The sequence below is a fragment of the Silurus meridionalis genome, chromosome 12 (assembly GCF_014805685.1).
Source record: "Silurus meridionalis isolate SWU-2019-XX chromosome 12, ASM1480568v1, whole genome shotgun sequence".
NCBI lineage: Eukaryota > Metazoa > Chordata > Actinopteri > Siluriformes > Siluridae > Silurus > Silurus meridionalis.
Genome location: NC_060895.1, coordinates 20,625,344 through 20,646,984, shown reverse-complemented (window position 1 = coordinate 20,646,984; position 21,641 = coordinate 20,625,344). Strand labels below are relative to the sequence as shown.

The 21,641-nt window shown below is 38.9% G+C and overlaps 1 protein-coding gene across 1 annotated transcript in view; it reads right to left on the bottom strand.

Annotated features, from left to right (window-relative positions):
• Positions 1-11,671, bottom strand: part of dchs1a (dachsous cadherin-related 1a) — a 126,540-nt gene extending 114,869 nt beyond the window's left edge. The window contains exon 1 of the mRNA XM_046863187.1: positions 11,340-11,671. The gene's annotated coding sequence lies outside the window, so the exon portion shown is untranslated. The remainder of the gene's footprint in view (positions 1-11,339) is intronic.
• Between the last annotated feature and the right edge of the window lie 9,970 nt (positions 11,672-21,641).

Sequence of the window (21,641 nt, the reverse complement as noted above, 5' to 3'; positions counted from 1 at the left end):
ACAACTTTCAATCACAAGAAAAATAGATCATTACTCTTAACACACCAATATATTAATAGAATGATATTATTAGTCAAACACTGATTGATATATATTAAAATAATCAGGAACTACTTAAACGATACAACCAAGCGTCAATCAAAACAAGTCCAAAACAAAGAACGTGCTCTACCCTGATTGGTGGCTTGCTGTGTGTTTAACCAGTTCTGTTTTTATCCACTCGTAAAAAAGAATTAAAAAAATCAAAAATTATAAAATGTATTTGGTTAAAAACATATTTAACTTTCAAATTTAGTGAATTTAAAGTAAAAGCCTCCCCAAATGTAAATATTTCAGTAAAGTACCTTAACAAATTACATTTACTTCGTTACCCTTCATCACCTTGGTTATGATCAATGCGACATTAAAGTATCCCCCCAGCAGGAGCTCATCCATCCGTTCCCGTGACTCAATTTTCAACTCAATCACGAAACGCCTACATTTCTCCAGTCCCCCACGGTCACATGCCGAAAATCATTAATACAGCATCCTGACATTAAATTGTGGCCCGTCTGTAGATGCTGAACTTGCATAATGTAGACATTCTCTTTATTTTGATGGAGATGGAGATGACTCAGAGAAAGTAAAAATGCTTGAAAAGACACATTGCACATATTACAGGGTCTCATGTGAGTAAGTATATGTTTCGAGGTCGGTGGTAGTGAACCTGCGTTCTGCTTGAGTGACAGATGTGTGCCGTACGCCTGATTGTGGTGGTCTGTCTACCCAATAGTGGTGACAGTCTACACGAGTATGTGTGTATGTGTGTGTGTGTGTGCGAATGAGAGAGCGGGGATGGAGGGCTCCATGCAGTCTGGGCTGCACCCTCTCTGGCTCTGCTGCGTTGTAATTGGGGTGTGCTGGAAGGCTGCCTGTGCATATGGGAATCCAATCCTCATTTACGTCTGTCAGCAGCGGAGCGACTGAAGCGTTTACACACAAGAGGAAATGCTCACACATACATAAGACAGTAGGAGCATGTGCACAAACACACACACACAGAGGAAGGCGCATGCAAGCAAGAAGTGGAGAAAAACGTTGAGTCTTGCAAATATTTGAACACAATGCAAAGCTCCAATATTAAATATAGCTATTTAAAAATAGCTATTAGATGAAAAGGCAAAAGAAATATTGTTTTTATTCCGACTGAGATGTCGTACCTCCAGCCACTAACCCTAGAATGGAAAAAAGGGGGTCCCTGGAGATTTAAACCCTCTACCTAATGGATATAACAGACCTCCAGAGGCCACACTATATTCGCCCTTGTGTCAAATGAAGCTAGAACTCTATGGTACTCCATCCAAGATATCATTCTCATTCTTGCATTTAATACCTAGTAAAAATATATGATATGAAGAGTCTATTGCTGGTTCGTTTCCAAGTGTAGAGGCTTTAACACTCCATTTAGCCAGACTGATCAAAGTGATGTTTTTTTTTCTTTTCGTTTTTTTTCTGCAAGGGAGTTCCCAACGCGTCAAAAAACCGAAAGCTGATCATGCTGCTGCCAAGCTTTCGCTTAATCCACGCTTTGAAGATATCAAGAGTGCAAGAGGTGTCAGTGCACATTTTAAATGTTTTGGTTATAAAAAAAAAGAAATGCAAAGTTTTTCTTTAAAAAAGTGTCTATAATCTCAGACACTTCAGGTTAAAAAATATATATAATTATTATGTGACAAACTGTTCCAAACACACCTAATTAACATTTCTGTGTTAACACAATAATCTCTAAAGGGAGATTTTCCAAATGGAAAACCCTATTAGGATGGCACGAGATGTAGATGGCAAGCCAAACCCCTTTGGCTCATCTTTGTGGAGGAAAGATTCAATGTAGATCCCTACACAGTGTTTTTGCCATAAAGGGATCCAAGAAACTAAGAACCTGTAATCCAAAAAATGTCATCATTAATAAATCTAGTAAAAAAATAAATAATATATAAAAAAAAATCTAATAAAATAAATAATAAATTAAACTACAATTAAACAAACAAATAAATAAATGAATAAAAAAACAAACAAAATGGCCATTCGATTGTTAGGAGCTGTGGTCTCTAAAGTGAGATTTTTCCGATCTATATACTTGGAAAATCCCATCTTGATGGCATAACAATGCAAAAAAAAAACAAAAAAAAAAAACCTTCAACTATGACTGCAAATATGGTTTCTTGGAGATTCTTTAAACCATTTCCTTTTCCTTATCATTTTAGCAGTTCATACTGGTATATTTATTTATTGGTTATTTATGATACTATTTATTAGTAATTTATATTACTCTTTATTAAAATTGAATTTTTTTTTGGTTCCACATATCATTTATGCACATTCATGACCCTCGCTTAAAGAAACAAACGAGCAGGATGGTAACAGTGAAATGAGTGTGACAATGCATTAAAGAAAAATTTAACAGTCTCAGAATAATGGCTTAATAACATTGATTTTAGAGTTATATGTTTATGGTGTTACAACCAAAATCCGGCAGCTTATTTCAGACAAAGCCTTTCATCCTTCCTCCACAGCTCCACCTTTAGGTCACGTGGTTGACCCCTATCGCTAAGATGGCAAAGCGCACGTGGTCTGTAATTATCTTAAATGGCCCAGTTGAAGGGAAAAGAAAACATTCACATTGTAAATGCCACGAAATCTTCCATGATGGGGTCTGACAGTAACGAAAGTGAAAACAGACCCACTTTATTTGCTTAAAAAGCAAACCCCAATAACGTGTAATGGTCACTTGGAATTCCCACTGACCCCGAAATCCACAGGGAGATTTCTTTTTTTTTTTTTATTAAATCTGGTGTTTAAAGAACACATGAACCCTCACACTGCTACTATCTCTCTTGATGCGTTCGTCTGTTTAGCCAGTAGTTCTTTTTCACAGAAGAGAGGCCAAAGAGCTGACAGAGAGAGAGAGAGAGAGAGAGAGAGAGAGAGAGAGAGAGAGAGAGAGAAAATGTAATCTAAACAACCCCAAACAAAGAACGCCGTCAAACACAGTTACCATTCTGCCAAAGTGAAAACAACCGCAGCTGGACCGAGCAACTGCGTTCTCTCTTTTGCTCTCTCTCTCTCTCTCTCTCTCTCTCTCTCTCTCTCTTTCTCGTGCGTTCAGGATGTCATCTTTTCACCAGCGGATGTTCAGCATCGCATCACAAACACCTCGACTATCAACACTGGAGATTAGGTTTTAAAAGCGGGAGTGCTGAGCCAATCAAAATCTCCTTCGTAGTTTACATTTCCTCAAGGTCCATTTATTCCAAAGGGTAAATGAGGAAAAAGCAAAAGATCTGCCAAAGTGTGTTCTATCTAGGCCATGAACAAGATTCTTCAAGTTCCATGTAGAAGGTTACAGATGACTGTAGGAATAAGTATTTTATGGCTAATACTGTATAACTTCAATTTTTTGATCACTTTTATACATATATGGCAGATTACAGTGGACTTCAGTACAAAGCATCAGAGAACCGGCCACCGAATTCCCCAGTGGACTGAGAGGTTCTGATACCTTGCTGTTTATCTCATGTTATGCCACTGGCACATTACCAGCTTTGTGAAGAAGGCCCATCAGCATCTTTACCACTTTGCCTTTAAAGTATTTAAGCCAGCAGTGTCTAATCTTTTCCACAAAGGGCCCGTGTGGGTTTTCATTCCAATGAAACAAGAGCCACACCTGACCTAATGAAGATCTAAACAGGTGGAATCTGGTGTGGCTTGGTAGGAATTGCTTCTTGGCAGAAAGCATCACAGTAATATTTGGGTTAGAACAGAACCAAGCAGGACAGGTGAGCTCTCCAGAGGGTGGTGAGGTCAGCTGAGTGGAGCATAACAACCTCACTGAGCTCTCTGACCTGCAGTCTTCAACTCAATTCAATTTTATTCTATTCTTTTTTATTAGTATAGCACTTTTAACAATGTCTCAAAGCAGCTTTACAGCAATAAATAGATTACAAATATATTTAGTCCTTATAAGTTTCTTCCTAGTGAGCAAAATAGAGATAGCACAGGAAAGAAAAATCTCCCTAAGGTGGTATGATGAAGAAACCTTGACAGGAACCAGACTCAGAACGGAACCCATCCTCATCTAAATGTCCTGTCCTTCATTATGGATCCATCACTGCTTGAGGTAAACTGTTCAATGATGGGTGCTTAAATGCAAAACTGTCCTATTGTAGTCCTAAACCTGCTCAGTAACTTCATGGATCTTCATGCTGTTTGTGTGGAACCACCCTCAGCTGCAAATCAAAAAGAACCCTATCCAGAGGTACAGTAGGGCATCAAGATATATCAGGGAGAGCTGGACAAACGGTAAAAACAAGAGAAATCTCTGTTGCAGTGAGAAATGCTTCCGCTTCCAGTAAACCAACACAGAAAGATTCTATAATTCCTCATTAGAGCCACTACAACAGCTCGATTGCTTGTTTATTTATTTAACTATACTAAAGCATCTCATACGGTTGCAGGGAGAAGAGGTGGAGAAGGTGGAGGAGTTCAGGTAACTGGGGTCAACAGTGCAAAGCAATGGAGAGTGTGTTAGAGAAGTGAAGAAAAGAGTACAGGCAGGGTGGAGTGTATGGAGAAGAGTGACAGGAGTGATTTGTGATAGAAGGATTTCTGCAAGAGTGAAAGGAAAAGTTTATAGGACTGTGGTGACACCTGTGATGTTGTATGTTTTTGAGTTTTTACGTTGAGTAAAATACAGGAGGTGGAGCTGGAGGTAGCAGAGCTGAACATCCTGAGGTTTTCATTCGGATTCACAGGAATTGAAACGAGTTTATTAGAGGGACAGCGCATGTAGGACGTTTTGGGGGACAAGGTGAGGGAGGTGTTTGGACATGTGCAGAGGAGGGACATGGGGTATATCGGTAGAGGAATGCTGATGATGGAGCCACCAGAAAGGAGGAAAAGAGGAAGGACAGGGAGGAGGTATATGGATGTGGTGAGGGAAGACATGCAGGTAGTTGAAAAGAGGCAGGACAAAGTGTTATGGAGACGGATAATCCCCTGTGGAAACCCCTAACGAGAGCAGCAGATAACAAGAAGAAAGAAGAAGATACCAAAAGCCTTCCATCATTTGCACACATACTTTGTTTACACGCTGTACCCCAGATTACTAAGGATGCACAGATGTTTGTTACTGAGGGTATTTTGGAATTTAATTATATATAGATTAATAAAAGGAACACTAAGACTTTGACGTTGAGTAACTGATATTTCAGCCACACCATGGCCAAAACTAGAAAAAGAAATAAAAATGGTTTTCCACCACAGGAATGTTTTCAAAATCAATGTAATTCATTTTCATTTGTGAATGAACTTTTTTAACGATGGATAGTGTCTCAAAGCAAAAGAAATAATGTATAAGATTGGTGCCTACAAGTTTGTTCTTTATCATTGTAATTCTATCCCTATTGAGTGCCCCTCCTCCCTCTATGGATCTTCCTACTTCATCCAGGCCTGCCTCTGGATAATGTTCTTTTCGATGGTTTCTTGGGATGGTTTCTCATCAACGCCTTGGGTGGTTACTTAAAATTCTGGAGTAAGAACGAGAGCTTTGAGGATGGATTTGGACTGTAGTTAATGTCAACAGTCTGCTACATCGACTCTGGACTACAGTTCGCTTCTGATCACCATCACTGTACCCCGCAACATTGTATATCTGCAATAAGTGGACTTTCGGTGCAACTCAGCTGAGGATGGGTTCCCTCTTGAGTCTTGTTAAATGAAAAACTCCCTGATATGGAACCAGACCCAAAAGGGAACATCTGGATGGCACCGAATGTCCATTCATTACAGTTCCATTATTGTTGAGTTGTGCAGTGATGAGTGCAACTTTTGTTCAATGTATGGTTTCTCTTTAACAATCTACATTAATATATTAGCATATTTAGATCATGAAGAAAAAAACAAGAAAGACTGCGGAGAATACGAGTGCTTAGAGCTCCTGTAATTAAGGCTTTTTAGTCTCGTGGATGTTGTAATGCCCTTGACTACAATTCCCATCAGCCACCGGACATTTACACGACTGTCCCATGTCACTAATTGCTCACACCCGTTCCTTCATTGATTAGCACATGTATATAAGTCCCACCTTTTACAGCACTCTTTCACTGTCACACGTTTGTCTTTGTCTTCCACTTTTTTTTCTTTTTCGTGCTTTTGGTTTGTTCCAAAAATCTTTTTGTTCTTTTTTGGTTTCAAAATAAAACTAGATTCTGCATTTGCATCCGCCTTTTCCTCCATTACATGACAAAACACACCCATGACGACATAAACAAACAGTTAAATTGATGAAGCCATGCTTCTCTTTCTCTCCCCATCCCGAGGCATCCTGAGGTTTGGCCACTCACTTCAACGAAGAGCTCAGCTGGTGCAGGACATCACAATTAAAGCCTACTGTTTTCTACTCATTTTACTTGCAAACATCGGATGACACGAAGTAGCAATTAACAGCGAGCGTAAATACGCCGTCGCCGGGAAGATGCGTTTCCTGCAGATGAAATAAGCCTGACGAATAGCTTGAGATCCACAGGAGCCGATAAGGCCGAAGAAAAACACACTGGCACTCTCTCGGTGTGTTACAATACACCCTAACACGCACGGAAAACATAATAAATAACAGCGCCTCTCTTCACGGTTTATCCACCGGTCGGTGATCAGCTCTTTCCCACAGCCGCCGTCCCGGCGTGTGTGTTTGTTGAACTGTTTATGGAGGAAGGCTTGGAAAAAAACAAGGCACTACGCGTGCTGCAGGGGCCTTTGAACATGACACCGGCTGACACAGCTTCAGTTACGCTGCACTGATTGGAAACATCTGGCGGCTCCGAGCGAAAGAGTTGAGTCCAGAGTTTATGGAGTTCACCGCGTGCAATTTTTTTTTTTTTTAATGGAACGCAGCCTGGTCGCTCATCGTATCTATAGGATGTATCGTTCCTGCTATCTCCCTAGCCATATGGAGAAGTGGACTTTCCCAATAGTTGCACCTACTGCGAAATAAATCAAAACGGCGTGCGAGCAGAAACATGTTTCATTAGTTCCTGTTCTTGAGCCTGCGCCTCGGGACACGAGGGAAACAATTAGCACGCACTCCACTCCGATAGCTATCGCGTTTATGTTCTTTATCACCTGGGAACATATCTTTGTTGTGCTTGACCATCTCCAGAGCTACACGTACACCGGGTTTATCTTGATTTATTGCAGAACAAGAAGTCGGCAGAGGAAACGGCCTCTGGATCACAGTCGCAAAAAAAGCGGACCGCGATGACGCCGGGGCGATAAAATGCCAGTGGCCGAGTGGAGTTCAGTTTGGCAGGAAACCATATGCACAGGTAGATTTTAATGAGAAACTCAGGGCAACGGCCATCTGGTATCCAGTGCACACTCACAACATTACTATAGTAACCATTTTGGCAAGACTTCACAAGGTATGATGATGATAATGACATGATTCATTAAAGAATGGTGCAATCTGGCCGGATTGGAGGAGATCAGGTGTCGTCGATGACGTCCCTGATTGAAGCCAAAAAAATCCTGAGTGATGTAAAGTTCTGAAAGTAGTTGTAATGACTGTCTTTTAGTGCTCCAAGAGGACACAGTTCACCTGAGGCAAGAGTTGAGGAATGAGTTACTACTCTACAGGGAAGAGTGTCTACTGACATAATCTCTGGATTGTCTTGAAAGCCAGCGTCGACTCAGAGCATCCATGCTTCGCCTGTTTTCTTTAGAAACTCTCTAGATTTTACAAAAAAGAAAAGAAAAAAAGCATTCTCGACGATTTGGCACTCTCTACCGAACCCCCGAAATTTTCCTTCGAGAGTTGAGATTTACTGATCGATTAGCTGCAATCTGCATTATGTTCTCTGAATTCGAGCGCTCGGTTCTCCCTAAAAGATCATCACGCTAATGACTCGACGCTCCAGCGCGCCGTTTTTCAGTCGTATAGAGAAGTCGTTGCGCAAAAGCGAACGGGGGATGACGCACGAGCTGTGTGAATCACAAGCCGAAAAAAGAACCGAGCAAATGTTTGGCATTTGACAAATTATCTAAGGTTGCTAGGGGGGGAATTGGGCTGGACTGCCTCTTTCTAGTAGGCCTAAAAAGAAAAAAAAAGCATTCTCGACGATTTGGCACTCTCTACCGAACCCCCGAAATTTTCCTTTGAGAGTTGAGATTTACTGATCGATTAGCTGCAATCTGCATTATGTTCTCTGAATTCGAGCGCTCGGTTCTCCCTAAAAGATCATCACGCTAATGACTCGACGCTCCAGCGCGCCGTTTTTCAGTCGTATAGAGAAGTCGTTGCGCAAAAGCGAACGGGGGATGACGCACGAGCTGTGTGAATCACAAGCCGAAAAAAGAACCGAGCAAATGTTTGGCATTTGACAAATTATCTAAGGTTGCTAGGGGGGGAATTGGGCTGGACTGCCTCTTTCTAGTAGGCCTAAAAAAGAAAAAAAAATGTCAAGAGAAAACAGTAGCCAAGTCATGCACGGAGCGGGCCCTTAGAAACGTTTTCAATGAGACGTTGGAGTTATAGTAACCAGAATTCATTAGTTAAAGAAAACACACTCCTGGTGCACGGGCACGCCGCTGCTACTGTAATGAATATTAATTATGGTAACCCTCGGAGGATGATTTGGAATGTGGTGTGAAAGAGCCTCAACGTGGCACTGACCCATAGCAAAAACAAAAGAATTCCACTCATGGAAAATTTCACACGCACACAAAACCAGCCCATGACCAACATTTTGACAAAAAACGTCTTGTAGAAAGAAGGGGCGAATCTATATGCACAGGCATGACGGCTGGGAAATTAATGAAATGAGAGACACTGTTATTCCACGTGTGTGTGGGTATCCCTTGACGTGGGTGGTTTACTAAAAATACTCCACTTTCCAAAACTGCAATTGTGTAGGCCATAGTGTATAAGAATCCAGCAAGATCTGAAATAGTCTCTTATCAAAAAAAAAAAAAACACAATCATGGCTTCTGGAGAAAGAAAGAAAGAAAGAAAGAAAGAAAGAAAGAAAGAAAGAAAGAAAGAAAGAAAGAAAGAAAGAAGGAAGTACTTTAGACTTGTCATGTGTACTTTACAGCACTGTGAAATTCTTTCTTCACACATCCCAGCGATTTTAGGAAGCTGGGGTCAGAGCACAGAATCAGCTATGATACTGCACTCCTAGAGCACTGAGAGTTAAGGGCCTTGCTCAGGGGCCCCAAAAGTGGCTTGAACCCCCAACATTTCGAACAGTAAGCCACTTGGGTTTAGAGCACGGTGTCAGCTATGATACAGCACTCCTGGAGCACTGAGAGTTAAGGGCCTTGCTCAGGGGCCCCAAAAGTGGCTTGAACCCCCAACGTTTCGATCAGTAAGCCAGTGCCTTAACCACTGAGCTACCGCCTTGTAGAAAGCCCCACACTGGTCATGTACACACTGTGCTACATAAACATAGTAAAGAAGCAGCAAAAACACTGAGACTGGCAGCAATTCAGACTTAATTAGAAAAAAAAAAGACATTTGAAAAAGCCCCTGCATGCAATGCATTTACAAAAATGTTAGAGAAATGCTCTTGTATGCACTTCAATTAAAAAAAAGAGAAGAAGAATTAATAATTACACAGTGCTACTGTATACAATTCATCATATCAAGCATCTTGAAAGAAAAAAATATATATATATTTTTTTTATTTCCCTCTCCCTCTCCCTCTCAAACATTCAGCTTTTGGAAAAGCAAAAAGCTGAAAAAAATAAATAAAAATAAAAGGTCAGAATAAAATACACTCTCAAAACACAAGGTTTTTGATGGGAAAAGAAGAAAAGATTAAGAAAGGGGGGGTGGAATGATGAAGATGTGGTCAGAGAAAGCAAGGAGGGAAAGGGGGTGGGGGCTGGGGGTAATTGTAGGAATAAAGGAACAGCACTCCGGCATGTAATTCATTCTCAACCAAGCTTTTTTTTTTTTTTTTTTTAAGAAGGGAAAAAAAGAGCAAAAAATATACATGCAATTCACTCTTTAAAAAAAAAAAAAGCAGCTTGAAGGAGGGCTGGGGGTTGCAGGGAATGAAAGACAAAAAAAAATACACAATGCTCAGAATACACAGTGCTCTTGCATGTAATTCCCTGTCCAACATCTAGATTTCATAGAAAAAAAATGAGGGGGGGGAAGAAAAATGAATGAGTGGTCGTGTATGCACTTCACTCTGAAATCATCGAGCTTTCAGAGAAAAAAGAATGGAAAAAAAGGGGAAAATGAAAAGATGGCCAGAATACACCACTTTTCTAAGCACTTTAGCTTGGAAAAAAAATGGAGGAAAAAAAGGGACAATGCTCAGAATACACACATCACCTGCAGGCATTTCAGTCTCAGACATCCGGCCATTTGGGGGAAAAAAAAGAACGAATAATATAAAGAATATACAGTCACAGTGCATAGAAGTAACTCTCTAACATCTATATTTAAAGGGGGAAAAAAAGAGGGAAAAGAAAAGAAATGGTTAAATTCAGAATACATGGTGCACTTGGGTGCAAGTTTGTCCGAGGAAAAAAGGAAAAAAGCAAGTGATGAGAATACACAATACACACAAACATGAAGGTTTATGGAGGAAAGGATAGAAATGATTCAATTCATTACATTGCGAGTGTAAAATCCTGACATTCTTACACTGTTTGACATTTTATTCACTAAACACTTATTTCTAAACACTGACAAACACCAGAAATGAACTAAAGGATATAGATTTATGATTGATCTGATGAACCATTGACAATTGATAATTTGGTAATTAACTCGAAGTGCAGCAATGGCGCAAATAAATAAATAAATAAATAAATAGAATGCAAGCAGCAAAAAATAAATAAATAAACCAGTGTTCAAGATGCCTCTAAGTCTGTTAATGATTTTATTTGTTTGTTTGTTTGTTTGTTTTGATTATTAATATAACCAACCAACAAACTTTTAAGATGCCTAAAAACAGTGGGTTTGTAAAAAAAAAAAAAAAAAAAAAAAGCAGACGGTTCACTGTGTGATGCTGATTCTGATTCCCAAACACAAGATCTTTAAGAGGAAAAGACTTGATGATAACTGCATGACATCAGAGTCAAAATTAATGCATGCATTCATTAATGAATGGATGAATAGATACATTTATTTATTTATTTATTTAACACTAACAATAGTACTATTTCCAGAGGCAGCAGAAAGTTTTTACACATCTGCAGAGGTACTTGCACATGTGCACACACACTCAATCTCACACACACACACACACACACACACACACACACACCACAGTGTGATCAGTGGTACTTACACTCATCTGCTCCTGGTTTGAACTGAGGCTGATTATCCCCCCCAAAAAAAATCACTGTGCACCAGAAACTCTTCTCACTCAGGTAAGAGGAATAGAAGAAAGAATGCGATGCTGAAACAGTATCCTTTTAAATAATATCCATCTCCCGATCTTCTCCACGTATGTGTGCGTGTGTGTGATGGTGAAAAAACATTCCAGGTCTCTTTGTATGAGTGTGTGTGTGTGTAGAGTTTCCAGTTGTCAGTGTGTGTGTGTGTGTGTGTGTGTGTGTGTGTGTGAAGCTCTGCTCCGCTTTCTGCACGGATTTCCCCCTCTAAGTGCTGCTTGCCCGCTTCCACAAACCTCTCCAGCATCCAACTCTATACTCCACACTTCAGTGGACGCGCTCGAGACTCCGCCCACTCCGACTCCAAACCACGCCCATGTTTTCATTTCAATCATTTCAGAGCCACGTGCGGGCCCGTAGCCACGCCCCCCGTCGCTCTCGCTCTCACTTTCCATGAGGAAGAGGAGGAGGTTCACTCAGGTTCTAACAGACTTTGGTGCCCCCAATCTGCATGAGAAGGAAATGACTAATATCTGAAGAGTAAATAAAACTCACAATAATTAGTTTTTCTCAGTCGCTTTGGAGCGTTTCTCAGATCAGAAATGACATTTTTAAAACTACTTGTTTAACCTCCACTTCATTTTGTCACTTGTGCTCATCATAAGAACATTTCTCGTTGCTTTGATCAAATTGCGAATGCTTTTGTACATCATTTAATCGATTGTGTACAAGTGTCTGCTTTTTCCTACATTATCAGTTGTTTATGTCATGTTGATCAAAATGTATTATACTGGTTTCACCTAAATGGTCTTAACCCCCAAAACATTTCGGCACCAGTTCATTGCATGAGTCATTAAATGCAAAATGGTTAAACCAGTTGTCAAAATTTGTCAAGCTCTTCTTCTTCACAGTTCTATTAAACTTTTAAATGTGTCCTGATGATTTGTGCAGATGAACCTTGAATGTCACTAATGAAGGGGCGTGTTCACTTTCAGATCAACCAATAATCAACCAGTTCTCTAAAATAGGTCAAGGCTGAATCTCGTGAACCTTTACTGTAATTTGCGAATGTATATAAAAAGAGCAAAACACAGATTTACAATTGTTGAAAATGGATGAACAACTAGGAAACGAACATGGTCGAGAGCCAAGAATAAGGATGCGTGCTGGAGGGTTAAGGAGGCAAAATAGAGGAAGAGGAAGAGGCCAGAGACATCGACACATTTCAGATGAAATTAGAGCCACTAATGTGGACCATGTTGTCGATCATGGTCTCACAATGGTATTGCAAGGGAGGATATCTGTTGTGATGTGGATGAAAATCTGTGGCCCGACAGACTGGGACGTCAGGGGGGTAGAGACTGATTACACTGTATAGTGCGGCATACGCAGTTCTGCCTAAGAAGTGTTTCCTATGTTTACCTTTTGGAATTTTAATTTGTGTCTTTTTATTTTCTATCACAATGACATTATTTTGTAATTTTTTTGTCAGTCCACTAGTAAAGAAAAAAAAAGTGTGAATCCTGTCCAGTCTCTTACAATCAATATCCCACATACAGTAATGTGTAAATTTGTGCTGTTGAAATTCATAGTTGGCAATTCAGCCTCGTGCATTTTCAATACTTGTAATCCAAAACATAGTTTACATCAGAAATACTAAAATAAAGCATTTTCAGATTGAAAAAATGACTAAACATTTTGACTATCTTGTTCGTAAACAATGATCAAAGGTCTTGTTATTTTGATGGTAATGACATGTTCATTGACACAAATACTTACTTTTGAGAGAAGTACTAAGGATTTTGAGCAAATAACAGGCTTTTGCAAGAAATCCAATGCATTGTGCTGTTTGTTCACATTGTTTTGAGAAATGCACTTACTGATTTGCAAATCTTAAGGATGATTCGAGAAATGCTCCAAAACAACTGAGAAAAACTGTAATACATTGTACATACATTAATGTAATACATTTGACTAGATAGATAGATAGATAGATAGATAGATAGATAGATAGATAGATAGATAGATAGATAGATAGATAGATAGATAGATAGATAGATAGATAGAAAGTGACTGACAGACAGAGATAGATAGATAGATAGATAGATAGATAGATAGATAGATAGATAGATAGATAGATAGATAGATAGATAGATAGATAGATAGTACTGCCTACTACTGATAGCAAATACTGCCAATTATGCAAATAAACAAGTGCAGATAAATATATATATATATATGTATGTATGTATGTGTGTGTGTGTGTGTGTGTGTGTGTGTACATCATATATATAGTGTGTGTGTATGTGAAATATTAGTTCACTATTTTAGTGCAATTGTGTTACACAATTGGCATGAATACACAATGTGCGAATACACAACAGAGGAAGACAGTAGATACACATGTAAACTAGACAACTACACACGCTATTCCCAAGACGGTTAAATATAAAGTAACAATAAGCAAAAATATCATAAACTTGATTATATTACATTATTATAAATTATATCAACTTAATTGTCAGTATATAATTTGACCCTCAACCCTCGAACTTGATGTGTTGGAAGCATAAATAAGCAAAAATATCAAGAAGCAAAAATAGGTGAATGTAAGGATTTAAGTGACGTTGAAAAGATTGTGATGTCTAGACAAATGGGTCAGAGTTTATCTAGCAGGTGTTATGGGGTTTATTCTGGGATGTAGGAGTTAATAAAGACCAAAAGTTCATTGCCACTTTCGAAAAAAAAAAGCTGTGAAGTGAGAATGCTTTAAAAAAAATGAACAGAAGAGAAATCCAAATAAAATCAATCTTTAGTGTGACCCTCTTAACCTGAAAAAACAGTAATGAATTCTTCTCGGTACACTTGCACACTGAAGGAACTCAGTAGGTAGGTTGTTCCAAACATCTTCCACAACTAACCAGACATCTTCCTTAGAGGTAAGCTACCTCAAATCCTTCTGTCTCTTCATGTAACCCTCGACAGACTTGATGACGTTTACATTAATGCATTGCTGATGCACTACCTTGTGGCTCAGTCTTGCTATGGTGTATGACCATTGCCCATTTCTTTGTGCTTCTTCACAATAGATTGGAAATCAGACATTTTGAAAGTCTGCTTTAAAATCTTTGCCAGGGACAGACCTCAAGATCTTCTTGTTGCTGTGCTCAGTCTTACTATGGTGAATGGCCTGTGATGTCGAACTCTCCTCCACAACCTTACCTTAGTAGAGTTTGTCTGTTCCTCACCCAGGGTTAAACCCCCTACACACCTGTTTCTGTTTCAGTTAATGACAGGGTTTCAACCTAGATATGAAATTGATGATCATTAACACCTGCTTGGTAGAATTGGTTAATCATAATGGATGGATGGATGGATGATGGATAGAAAAAACTAAAAACATACACATGTAGTATATTATGTGTGTGGTGGTTGCTTAGTGATTAAGGCATTGAACTTTGTATCTAAAGGTTGTGAGTTCAAATCCCAGCCACTCCTGGTCCCCTGAGCGAGGTTTAGAACAGAATAGCCTTTATTTGTCATATATACATTACAACACAGTGAAATTAGTTCTTCGCATATCCCAGTTTTGCTTGGAAACTGGGGTCAGAGTGCAGGGTCAGCCATGATACGGCGCCCCTGGAGCACAGAGGGTTAAGGGCCTTGCTCAAGGACCCAAGAGTGGCAGTTTGGCAATTCCCGGGGCTTGAACCCCAACCTTCCGATCAGTAATCCAGCACCTTAACCACTGGAGCTACCACTCCCCATAGTTTTAATCCCCATAGTTGTTAAGTTGTTTGAACAAGATAAAAGCAAGTCACTCTGGATAAGATTGTTTGCAAATGGCATTGATATATGTTGTATAAATGTTGTATAAAAGTTCAAGTGCAGTTTGAAGTGATAAATAGAGACCATATCAGTGCAAATGACATGATGTGCAAATAGACAGCATTGTGCACAAAAAATGAGGTCAAATAAAATATCCAGTGACAATCAGGTCATTATACAGGTCATGATTATAGAGAAGAATGTGCGAAAAAGCAAGGAGTAAATGAGGTATAACACAAATAGCACGGTATTGCAAATGACATGTGTGCAACAGCATTAATAATGTACTGTTCAGGTTTTTTAAACATAGAAATGTACAGTTCAGTGTCTGAGTTTAGGACGGAGTTATAATAATTGTGTACTTCTTCAGCATCTGATTTTAAAGTTCAGTAGTCTGCCAAATGATTAAAGTCTTAAGACTGCTGTGCATTTTCCAAACTTTAAAGGAGTAAACAGACCATGATTGGGGTGAGAAGTGTCTTTGATTATGTTTTTCTCTCTCTGTAGGCAGCATTTGCGGTGGCAATCTTTGATGGAAAGATGTTGGACACCAGTGATGTATTAAACAGTTTGCACTACTCTCTGGAGCACCTCCTGAATATCAAGTACGATGTAGTAGAAACTTATTCTAAAAGTGTCTCTTTACACTAAAGAGAGTCCGAGTGCCAAATGGGTTTTAAAAAGTCCAGGATGTGTTGGTGAGTCCTGGTGTATGCCTGCAGGGATAAGATACAGTGTGTCCTGGTGAGGTTCATATGGATGTTCTGGTTCCCTCTTTTGAAAGCAGGAGGGTGAAGAGAAGTTGAGGGGCATGAGAGGTGTTATCTACAATGCTGTGGCTCCGTGGATGCAGCGCTGCGGTAAAAGTCGTCGAAGATGAGTAGAGATACTCTGATGATCTTCCCAGATTTTCTTAGAAATGGTTTGAAAATGTGCAGTTCCTGTACCAGGATAAAAATTTTGACTTTGAACTGTAGTAAAGTTAAAGTGTCCCCAAATGGAAATATTTCAGTTGAGTACAGATACATGACAAAGCTACTTAAGTAATTACAAATTTCATTTACTTTGTTATTGTCCACCACTGCTATTCAGTGATTGTTTAATAGGAACAATGATTTTACAAGCAATATCCAGCCATGTTTTACACACACACAGATGGTGATCTCTCATCTTCTACAGCTGTGATGTTGCTGGTTGACAGCCATATCAAATACAGGACAGTCACTAAGGTCTGGTCAAACAGTTGTGTGTCTCAAGTCAAAAGTCATATTTTGCAAGAACTCAAAATCAATTGTTGGTCAAATATTACAAGCTCATTTACATATGAAACTTTGTACAATATCAGATTTGGACTGATTTACACATCTGACCACAATTGAGAATGTGTAGAATGTGATTCAAATCAATTCATATAATCCTGACACAAGACACCATACATGTACAGTATAACAAAGTTACACAAGTACTCAGACATTAAAAGTGTGTAAACATTCAAAACAGATCTAAAAATAAAAAATGATCTTAAAATAATCTGAATTTAATTATTTGAATTGAAAGGTGATATGGCAAAAAAAAGCAAAATGTATTTATAGGGCAAATTATATATAGAAGAAAATTCAAGATTATTTCAAAATAAAGTGTAAAATAAAGTAAACATTAAAATAATTGTAAAGAAATTAAATGAAACATTTATATAATAAAATATAATATTTTAGTAGTGTAATAATAATACTATAATAAAAAATATCCTCAGGTCATACGTATCAAATTACAAGCAGTAAAGAAATTATACTGCATATATGAAAATACGATAAACTTCAGTCAGCTACACATTAATCAATTTATATTCATATTAATTAATAAATTAATTATTTCTATTAATTATATTATATAAATATTTTTGGAGTATTTTAAACACCAATACAATGCTTTCATAAACGTAGATCGCAACATTGCAATGCATTATACTTCATAGTTTATATCACTATTCCATTACTGTCATTACAATTTAATCATACTATTTAGTTGTGTGGTTTAGCCTGGAATTCTCTATGAATGTCTATACAGAGCTGTGAGAAAGATCTACACAGTGGAGAAGAACTCAGAAGAAACCAGGCTATAGAATAGGAAATGTTTTGGCCAAAACATAGCGTAAAATATAAGGTTTGCGTGGTGAATCTCAAAAGTAATAATTATTATTAAACAAATATAATTCACAATCATTGCAGTGGAAGACTGGAATTGGCAAAAAATGGACAGTTGTCATATCTTATTACACTAGTTCATCATGTCACAACTTTAGAGTTTCCAGGTGACCATGAAAAAAGTGTAAAAAAAAAATCTCTATACCTAATACACTAATAAAATACTTGATGGAAATGATAAGAGGTGAGAAATGATAATCTGATTTATGCTCGATCTGGTATGTGTACTGTACCCACAGTGATGCAGTTGAATTGAACATGAAGTGATTAATGACTAACAGTTGTTGTTTATGTGTACACGCAGTGTTATTGTATTTTAAAGCGTGGTTATATTTGAGCTCCGGTGACTCATCTGGAGCATCTGCTCACCGTGAAGTTTTATGTTTAACCACCCAGTGTTTTAGAAATCATGCTAATGGGTTTGGCAGGTCAGAGAACAACAGGCATAATAAAACAATTAATACATAGAGAACCCAGATGAGGTGATAACAGTGGTGAGTATTGTAGCTTTGCATGAAGATTTATTTACACTTTATTCTAGTTATAGAGTAGGTTATGTCTTACAGCATGGAAAATGGAAGTCTCAAATGCAGATACTTGTGATCAGGGATGTTTCTAGCGTTCTTTGGCACCTTAGGTGAGATCTCTTTTACCACCCCCCCGCCTCTGCTCTCCAACCACAATGCTCCACCCCACACCATACAAATTATTTGCAACCTTATATTAAATACATTTAATAATCATTGCAAAACTGTCTGAATTCAAGTATGTAAAGATATACAGTATATGAATCTTAATGGGGCGAGGGCAGCAGGGGGGCAACTTGTTTTGCCCTAGGCACCTAGTTTGGCTATGCCTAGATATGGTGCTGCTTGTGATTACACATAAAAATGTCATAATGCTTTTTTGATGATGATGAAATGAACATTTAATACATATTATTTCCCCTAGAGTTGCAAAACATTATAATTCATAGTTTGCCATAACACCATTATTGTCATTACTACCCAAGCACACTTAGTATGCGTTATTAGGTTTTATTGAAGGTTTGCGTGTTCGGGGCTCAGACGCACTTTCCCAGTTTAAGCGTAGATTACAGACGTATCTTTCTAGCGAGGCCTACATATAACACGTATCACATATCATAACTGTTACGACCCAGTCTAGGGTTAGGCTGTACTGAGTAACTAGATCAGGATTCAAGAGAATGGATATCTTTATGTAAATAATACAAAACCAGACACACACTCAGGTTTGCTACACAAGGTGTTGGTATATTAATAAGACAAGTGGAATTATTTACATATACACACACACACAGCTGTACAATGGCTTGTCTTCAGGGTGGGCCAAGGCTAAAATAACCGACAAAAAAAGTCTGACTTTAGAAGCTTCCTTACCTGAGAGAAAAGAAACAAAAATACAATAAACTGAACTCCCTACTACAAACACAGCACAACAATCACCACCCCAAAGGAAATGGCAGCCACACCCCTACTGCCAGTATATGTACAGTGGTATCTATGTACAGAAAAGGTAACCTAGTCCAAAATCAAGTTCAGGGTCAAAATACAGGCCAAAGTAAAAAAAACAGAACAAACATATACCAATAAGCCAAACAACTCCACTAGACCACACCACCTCCACTAAAACAACCCTCCATGGTTGTGTCTCTTCATCTTCCTTAAATAGAGGCATCAGTCATGAGGTCATCAATTGGAGGCAGGACCAAGGCAGGCTAGGGCAGGCTGGAAACTCCGGGTGGGAATGGGACCTGCACACAGCACAATGTACACAACAGAAAACAGAAACGGAAACATAAGGGTTGTAACACAACATTGTGCTTCATTACATCTGATCACATGCACATTATCAACTTGTGCTTGTTAATATTATGAACAGCAGCTACGCTCATTCCTCTTCACTGCTTTTCTTTCTCTACACACCCTGAGGCATCCTGAGGCTGCACTAGCTCCTGTTGTGTCCTACCTCATGCAGATTATGGACCTTCAAAGAAGTAGATGCCAACCCCTCAAACATCCCGAACCATCTAGAGACGTACCAGCGCCATTTGGATCCCACTTCATGTAGAGTTTGGACATTGGACCTCTTGGAATTTTTAAAGGCTCTGTCATGGAGAAGTTGGTGTTGGATCTTAGATATTCTCAAATGTTGTGCTATTTTATGATTTGTTCAGTAACCTCTGGTTTCACAACATCAACTGACTGTATAAGACTGTAGAAAGGACATTACTCATAATCTCCTTTTGAGTCTGGTTCCTCTCAAGGTTTCTTCCTCATAACATCTAAAAGAGTTTTTCCATGTTACAGTCGCCCCATGATGCTCATCAGGAATAAACACACATCATTCACTTTAATTCTTAAATTCTGTAAAGCTGCTTTGAGACAATGTCCATTGTGAAAAGCGCAATAGAAATAAACTTGAACTTGAACTTCAGCACAGGACAAGCACAGCAGAACCCATGCTACACAATGCTCTATTAGCTTGTAATAGTGTTTTTCTACCAAAAGAAGTCAGATTTCCCAACTCTTACATCCTGAAGCAGCTTTAAGTATTTAGACACACTACAACGGTTATCTGTACAGTCAGGGGTTTTACCGTGAGAAGATGAGGACAACTGAGTGGACAGTTTAAAGAGCAGAGAGGCCTGGCTTGATGTGAGTGTATGAGTGTGGGCCACAGAGGCTTGTAACATTTCCTTCTATCTGCCAACTGTCTGGTTTGAGGCAAGCAATAGTGTACACTTGGACTTTCATCTGCAGCTGAAGAAATGTCATGACCTTGGCTCACATCATTGGCCCACTGGTCCTGAGAGGCAAGACAAAGCAAAAATCAGTGTCTGTCTGCAAATAAATCCTTCTGACATCAATTTAAACACTGCTGAAGCATTTATATGAAGCAGACCCCAGTCGATAGTTTCAGGATGGTGCTGTGTAAAAGCACTGCTCCCCCCCTCATACAATGTTTTCAGAGCCTTTAAAATGACTATATACATTATAGAGCTATGCTTCATACCTGCCCTGGCCTGATCTGACCTGGGCTTGAAATATCACAGTAGTTTATGGTTTTGTGTCCTGTTTAAAGCACTGACCAGTTCCCTTTAAATGTCATTGTAGGTTTAGTCAAGGACATCGGGACTGTTTCTCCCAGCTCATTTGGACAATTTGATACCCCAATGTCATGGCCATCTCCATTATTATTATGTATCTTCTTTGCCTTTACTTCATGCATCAATAGCTCTCGGATGAAATAAATATTTTTCTGCAGACTTTGACATCTTGCAGAGAGAGCAGTACATAAAATCATGCAGATAAAGATCCAGGAGTTTTAGTTGAGGCTCACAACAAACATGGTGGAAACAATGGGGTGTCAATGGCTGAAAAGTTTATACAGGAGTTTATACAAAATGGTGTGGAAAACAAGAGGTCAGAGTAAATTGACCAGATGGTTTTGAATGAACTGGAAGGCTACAATAACATATATAATCACTCTTTACAGTCATGGTGAGCAGATAGGCATCCCAGAATGTACCAAACTTTGAAAAAAGGGGCTAGAAAAGGTGAAGAATACATTAGGCTCCACTACTGTAAGCCAAAAACATGAATCTGAGGCTATGATAGGCACCAAAATCTATATTCTATTATCATACACCAATTTTGCAGCTCATGTGGGATGTTTCCAGTCTGCAGTGGTCAGTATCTATCAAAAGAGCGAAGGCTGGTCCGTGTGGGCCGATCCAACAGACGAGGTCCTGCAGCTCAAACTGCTCAAGAAGTCAATGCTGTTAATGTTTGACAGCTCAGGACTGTTTTGGCAGCAAAAGGGGACCAACACAACATTATGCAGGTGGTCATAATGGTATGCCTGATCAGTGTATATGGGGATAAGTGATGGATTAAAAAAAGATCACTTGAAGCATCCCAGATAAGTAGAACAGGCCCTGAATTTAGATATGAAATCTCCTGAATCACTGATTAGATATAATAAAAAATTGTGCAGGTAAGAATCTTAGTACGAGAAAATGTCTATAATACGATGTATGTAATAAATCAAAAAGTTCAACTCCTTCAGGTTAAATTTCTTTGATCATTATCCTCATAGTCCCTTCAGAAACAACATCTCCTATTCGAATAGAATGGACATGTAACCTTCGATATCCTTGGAGTCGACTACTGCTCGCCATTTCAGACTGCGCAAAAGAAG